A 7169-nucleotide genomic window follows, 5' to 3' on the forward strand; every position below is an offset into this window, starting at 1 on the left:
AGATGCCCAGAATCTCAGCCACAAATCAATTTAACAATCTGTAACGATGATCTGTGAGTATTGAAAGGCAAATATGAAATATGATGACCTCACTAATGTATATGTGCTGTAAGATGAATGTGTTCAGTGAGAAAAGCTTGCTTGCGCTGTAAATGTCTCTGTGAGGTGCAGAAAGTCTTTGCATACGTAAGTGATGCATTACTGCATTCAGATATTGATTTCAAAGTTGTTATAAATTTACAGCACACTTGAGTAACAAACAAGCAGAGTAAACATCAGAATAATGAAAACCAAGACCGTCTAAAATCAACACAATTAGAGAAGAGCTCATTAAAAATTACTGTTAACATTTTATGATTGTACAAATAACAATGAAGTGTGTTCATATTTCAGATTATTTCAAACATCTGATATTCTTCTAATATTGAACAGATATAAATATTATAATAAACATAGAAAATGCATGTGTTACCATTTTTGGCATCACTTTGTTTTACAATGTATTTGTCAGACGTGTTATTATAATGTAATTACTATAGTAAAAAGAGTAAATTATAACTCTTAACTAATCTTATCCTGATTTTAAGTACATGTTGTTAATCATCATTACTCATTAACTCTCAAGGTTAACACATACATTGACTATAGAAATCTTGTGGGTGGTTTCCCAGACAGGGATTAGCTTAAGCCAGGACTAGACTAATTAGGAAATATAACTAGTTTTAACAAACATGCATTACTAAAAAATTGCTTTTGTGTATTTTGAGGCAAAACAAAGGGCACTGATGTATTTTAAGATATGTCAGTGCAATTTGTTTTCAGTTTGGATTTATTTTAGTCTAGGACTAGTCTAATCCCTGTCCGGGAAACCGCCCCTTGGTGTAATTTTATAGTCTGACTTTAATTTCGGTATTCATGTGAAAGCGATGAGCAAATCATCTTACTACCATCTCAGAAATATTGCCAGAATTAGATGTTTTGTCTAAAGAAAACTTGTTCATGCCTTCATCACCATGGGTGGATTATTGCAATGGACTACTGGGATCCCCAAAAAACAGATATGCTAATTGAATATTAACCTAACAGATTACTCAAAGCATTATGATCAGGTCAGTTAGAAATACCAACACAAATGTCTGGGTTATTTTTTACCCATAATGGGTACATATTGAACAGAATACACTGCTGGGTTAAAATTGACCCAATGCTGGGTTGTTTTAATCCAACTGCAGGGTTATTATACACCCAGGTTGCATAATATCAACCCAGCATGGGGTAATTTTTAACCCAATATTGTTCTGTCCAATATTTACTCATTGTGGGTCAAAAATAACCCAGACAGTTTTAAAGTGAAGGGTTCATTTAGCGTCAACATTTAGTTATTATGTCACCTGTAGCTGAAATCAGCTTCCAGAAGAGATCAGATGTGATTCAACAGTAGACACTTTTTAATCTAGATTAAAAACACATCGGTTTAACACTTTAACTCCAGTCCTGTTTTATTCTATAAAATCTTTTAATTAAAATCACATTTATTTTCTTTTAGTTGTTATTTTATTATGTCTGTTATTTGTACAGATTTTTTTATATATTTGTTTTCTCATTTCTATGTAAAGCACTTTGAATGACCTCTGTGTATGAAATGTGCTATACAAATAAACTTGCCTTGCCTACTTGAACGTGGACACCGTAAAATAAAGTAACCACATTTTTTTAAATAATACTTTTTACAGTTTTGTAAAACAAATACATCTCTTTATTTCTGACTCTGGATATTCAGTTTATTTCTGCAATATCTAAACTGTTTGCTGTAGTTATGCAGCTGTTTGCCAGTAACTTACTGTAGATTACATTTTTTCAGATGTTGATTCCCAAAATGTTTTGCATAAGGCTGTTATTTTAAAGTAAAGATAAAAACTTAAGTTCATTTAACTTTGGCCAAACAGAATTTTTTATTTCCAATATATTATTTAGTAAATTAAATGTAAGAAATGTAGTAAAGATAATATAGTATATATAATGAAGAGTATTCAGTAAGCACTTATCTCTATTTCAAAGACAGTGTAAATTATGAGGTACTTTATTAAACACAAACTAAATGGAATCGCGTCTATATGCTTGCAGCAGAACTGCAATGTCCAGTTTATATTTATGCATTTGTAAGACTCTTTTATCTAAAGTGACTTACAGTGCATTACATCAGTATATGAGTTCATGGGATCAGCTGAGCAAGACGGTACACATGCAGTCAGAAGTATGTAAACAACTGATGTAGATGATGCTGAAGTTTGCTGATGGCCGGGGGTTTGGCAGGATGGTCTTGACTCCAGGTCTTTATTGTGTGCTTGTCATAATCAATCACAGGACTGAATGAGATGTGTTGTGATGGGAGGGAGGGAACCAATCACACGCCTCATTAAACAGGCTTGGTTACTCGATGTGCTGGTGATCAGAAGACATTCAGCCTGTTGATGCCTACAGGAAACATCATCTAAAAGAAAATATGAAACGGCATAAAAGCTTTAAAGATATTTACCGGTACATCTCAAAAGATGGATGTTTGTTCTTCTAAAGCAAAACTCAAGCAGTATGTAATGTAATTGGTTTATTTAGGTGTTAGTCTTAAATGAACATTTTCACTAAAGAACCATAAAGAATTTAAAAACCCACAGCAGTGAATTTGCTCTCGGGACAGAGACGCCGTGTTGTTATATGTCTGACTAGCCGTTAGCCTAGCCGCTCCTACAGAAAACTCTCATTGTTCTGAGATTGTCCATCTGTCAGCTTTCATTGGCCAATGGCTTGTAAGAGCAGCTGGCTAAACTGTCCAGTCGCTCTTCTCTGTACGTTCGTGACCGCCCAACAGACGCCCGGAGTGTGCTGCTGACCGTTCAGTGGGTCAGCGGGCCAACGCGGGGGACACCATTCAGCTCCTGAATCCTGAATATCATTAAAAAATGCTGCATGAAGTTAAAACTTGATTTTGCAAGTCAATTCAACCGACTATTGTAAGTTTTGGCACGGTTAAGTTGACAACACTTATAAAATGAAGTTGAAATTGTTTAACTTAAAAGTTAAAGTTTTAAGTTAAAACGTAAAAATATATGTTGATTTGACAAAAATGCTGCATTTTTTTTTACAGTATATGATCTGGCACGTAAAAGTGAATCATTGAAACTTAAAATGGAAAAACTATTTTAATGTTATTTATAAAAAATAATTTCAATATGTATTTATTCGTTTAATCATCTCTTTATACCTTGAATGTGTTTTTAATTTTTACAGGGTGACCATACGTGCCATTTTTTTCTGTGACTCGTCCTGGCCAGGATTTCTGGTGCGTCTTCCAGAAGTCGTATTTGTATTTCACATACGTCAACAAGGTTCTTACATTTCAGTTAAAAACATAAACATATAATCATTGTAGTTTCATTCTTGCTTCAAATGTAAGGGTTGCTTTTATTTTTTAAAAAGAACCTGAAATAATAAACTTCAATGATGTATGCGGTCAACCAATGTTGCCCAGAGGATCTACCCCAAATCCTGGAAAATCCTGGACAAGACACATACATAATACAATAGATATCCACAAAACACTGCAGGAAACTGTTCTAGGAACAGGATAAATCTGATGTAATGTACCTCTGTCAGTGTGTTTGTTATATTATTTTCACTCTATACACGAGAGCGTCATTGAGCAGTGGTTTGTGTTTGAGTTCAAAGGGCGAAGGTTCCTCTACTGACATCAACCTTCGAATATTGAGATGCTAATGATGAACAACACAATGTAACAAAAGACCTAAGTGCTCCTGTGGACGTCTGAACAATGATCTGCAGCTCCAGACCGACATATTTACAACCCACATGTGTCACTGTTTTTATCTCAAACAATGAGATGCACAACTGTCCACGCTGGAGGAATCTCACTGCTCTTTCTATCTTACAACACAACTGCCACATATGAGTGACCTTTATGACCTCCTCTTTATTTAGAGATGTTCGGTTTTGCTTTGTCTGAAACGGCAAACACAACAAGCATCAGGTCAGACACACACACTTCTCCAGGTCAAAGTTCAAAGCCCTTAAGAGAAGTTAACACACATTCAGATTCTCTCACTTTGTGTTCTTAGGTGGTCTGATCTTTAACACACAAACAGATATCTTCAGGCATTCTGTAAACTCAGCTTCTCATGAGTTGACCACAGTAGTTATTATTTATTACATTTACTTCAGGTCTGTGATGTATTCTGCATGAAACTCGTTGACTGATCTTGACCTTAAATTCAACACCTGCAGTCTGACATCTCAACATTTAATCCTTTCTCTTACATGATGGAATAAATATTAGTTTGACAAAAACTGAAGAAGAAATTATTAAAAGATGTGTTGAGACTTTACTTGAGGATGTCATATTTATTGCTTTCATGGTTTGAAAAATGGTTTCAAACATGAACCATTTAAGATTGCAGATGAGTTTTTTTTTTAAATCTGACTGAACTGTATTTTGACAAAAGTACACTGTAAAAAATACGCAGCATGAAGGTAAAATAACTTTTTCAAGTCAATTCAAATTACTACTTTAAGTTTTGACATTACTTACTGTGGGTTCACACCAGAGTTCAACGATTTGCGCGAGTAGATTACATAAAAATTCCATGCGAAGACGTGATCAGACGCATCCTCGCGCGGGGCGATGCGAATGACACGAATTGGGCGGCGCGATGCCGCGAAGACACACGCGATTAACCTCACACGCGCCTTCGCGAAATTTGAAAATATTCAGCTCAAGAGAAAAATTCACATGACACAAAGTTAAATCCCACGAGTAATCTAGAGCGAACAACGCGATGCTACGCGTTTGCTGTGAATGTAGCATTACTGTGCATTCACACCAAACGCGAATAGCCTTTAAATCACGCTATTTGCGCGTAGTTGGAGCTTGAATGTTTTGAGTTAACTTGCTTCATTTGCGCGTAAAATTCGCATCATTCATGCATTAAATTCAGACGCAAATACACTGAATTTGTTGTTTCTCTCTCTCTCTAAGTAAATAAAGTTTATTTCTATAGCACATTTCATAGATAAAAATCACAAAGTGCTTCACAACAAAAGAAGAAAGCTCAACATTCATAAAAACATTAAAACAATAAAAATATATATATAGAGCATTTTTATTTTACAATTTACCAGATTGTTTGAAGTCCTCACTAACTTTCTTCCAAGCAAGATCCTTATAATTTTCTGTTTCTATAAAAGTATGAAGATATGTCCAGATATGTGTGATTGAGTCTTTGCATTGACTTATGTAAATCACATGTGCTTAACGCTTCATCCGCGTCTGGTTTGAACGCATAAAAACAAGTTGAAGTTGTATAACTTAACTTGTTAAGTTAAAGTAACATAAAAATATATGTTGATTTCACAAAAAAGTTGCATTTTTTTACAGTGAGAAATCATGTGAGGTGAAATATTAAAAATATAGACACCAGTAAGCATAATAAAAACTCATTCACATGCTGAATCTAAAGAAATGAATACACAAAATAATGATTGAGATAAATCAAATGACAGATTTAACATATTCAGCAGATCACAAATGACTTTAAACTTTTAGAGAGATTCAATAATCAATGTCAGCAAAACCTCCTTCTGTCCTGCTCGAATCTGCTCTGATTCATCTTTGATTGATGTAATGAATTAAGAGCCAAATGAATGTATTTATTATTTATCCACTGTGTATTAATCACTGTGTGTGTGTGTCGTGGACAAATGTGCTGTCATGAAGCGTTCAGAGGTCAGCTGTTTAAAAGCGCACATTTATCACTTTGTCATTATTATATGTCATTATCACTGAGCTGTTCTAGATTAGAAAACAATTCATTTTACTCTGTGAAAATCACACAGGTGAAAGTTGTTTAAATAGTTTTCATCACAAGTTGAGTTTTGTCTTCAACATGATGTCATGAATCGTGTGAATGAACTGATGGGTGAGGGGGGGGGTTTGGTCAAGTGGTACATGTTGTTTATTTCTTTCCAGGGGCGTCAGGATTTAGACATCATGGATAAGAGACACTACACATCTCATAATCCTACAGTCTCAGAGCATGACCCACTTTACTGGAGGAGAGAGACTGATGCTCACAGGATTCAAGACAAAACAGACGTGTGGGGGGGATGAGAGAACTCAATTAACCTCAATAAGAACTCTTATTCTCTATCTCACACAAATACATACACAACTAATTATTTATGGCAAAATGTTTGTGATGATTTTGTTGGAAACTTCATTTAATAAAGAAGAAAAAAGTTTCTAAAAGGTAAACTCATATTTTCATAATTTTAGAAGTGTTAGACTTCTAAAGATCACACCCAATTATAATCCAGCATTTAGCACAGATAATAAGACGATAATCGTTGCTCTTCTTTATGGAAATGGGCATAAGATAAAGTCTGAGCTTATATTGGCGTGACATCTCTAAACTCCTGCAGCATCTTCACTCTTAATCTCTGACAGACTGCAGGAGTCGGATGCGGGCGATGGAGCGAGAGCTCAGATAATCCCTCTGTCCTTGATCCACTTCTGCTTAAAGTAGGCCAAGAACCAGAAGAGATCACTGACCTCAAGCCCTCAAACACAACACAAAGACCAAACAAACACACTGAGGGTGTCCCTTCAAACCCTCATGTCAATAAACTTTCTGGCTGATGGAGAGAGAGAGAGAGAGAGAGAGAGAGAGAGAGAGAGAGAGAGATAGAGAGAGAGAGAGAGAGAGAGAGAGAGAGAGAGAGAGAGAGAGAGAGAGAGAGAGAGAGAGAGAGAGAGAGAGAGAGAGAGAGAGAGAGAGAGAGATGACTATGGTCATACAGAAGAATACAGGTGTAGATGGAGGAGTGTTGATTTGGCTCCATCTGCTGAAACCTGAGTTACTACCGTGAAACTGTTGCTATGGTAACAGCAGTAACCTGATGCTGTGTCTCTTCAGCATCTGCTCAGCACCACTAAGCACACACACACACACACACACACACACACACACACACACACACACATTCTGGTTTCCATGTTTTGTGGGGACATTCCATAGACGTAATGCATTTTATACCATACAAACTGTTTATTCTATTCCCCTTACCTACCCCATTCCCTAACCCCAACCATCACAAAAACC

This window comes from Paramisgurnus dabryanus, chromosome 5, assembly GCF_030506205.2.
Source record: "Paramisgurnus dabryanus chromosome 5, PD_genome_1.1, whole genome shotgun sequence".
Classification (NCBI taxonomy): Eukaryota; Metazoa; Chordata; class Actinopteri; order Cypriniformes; family Cobitidae; genus Paramisgurnus; species Paramisgurnus dabryanus.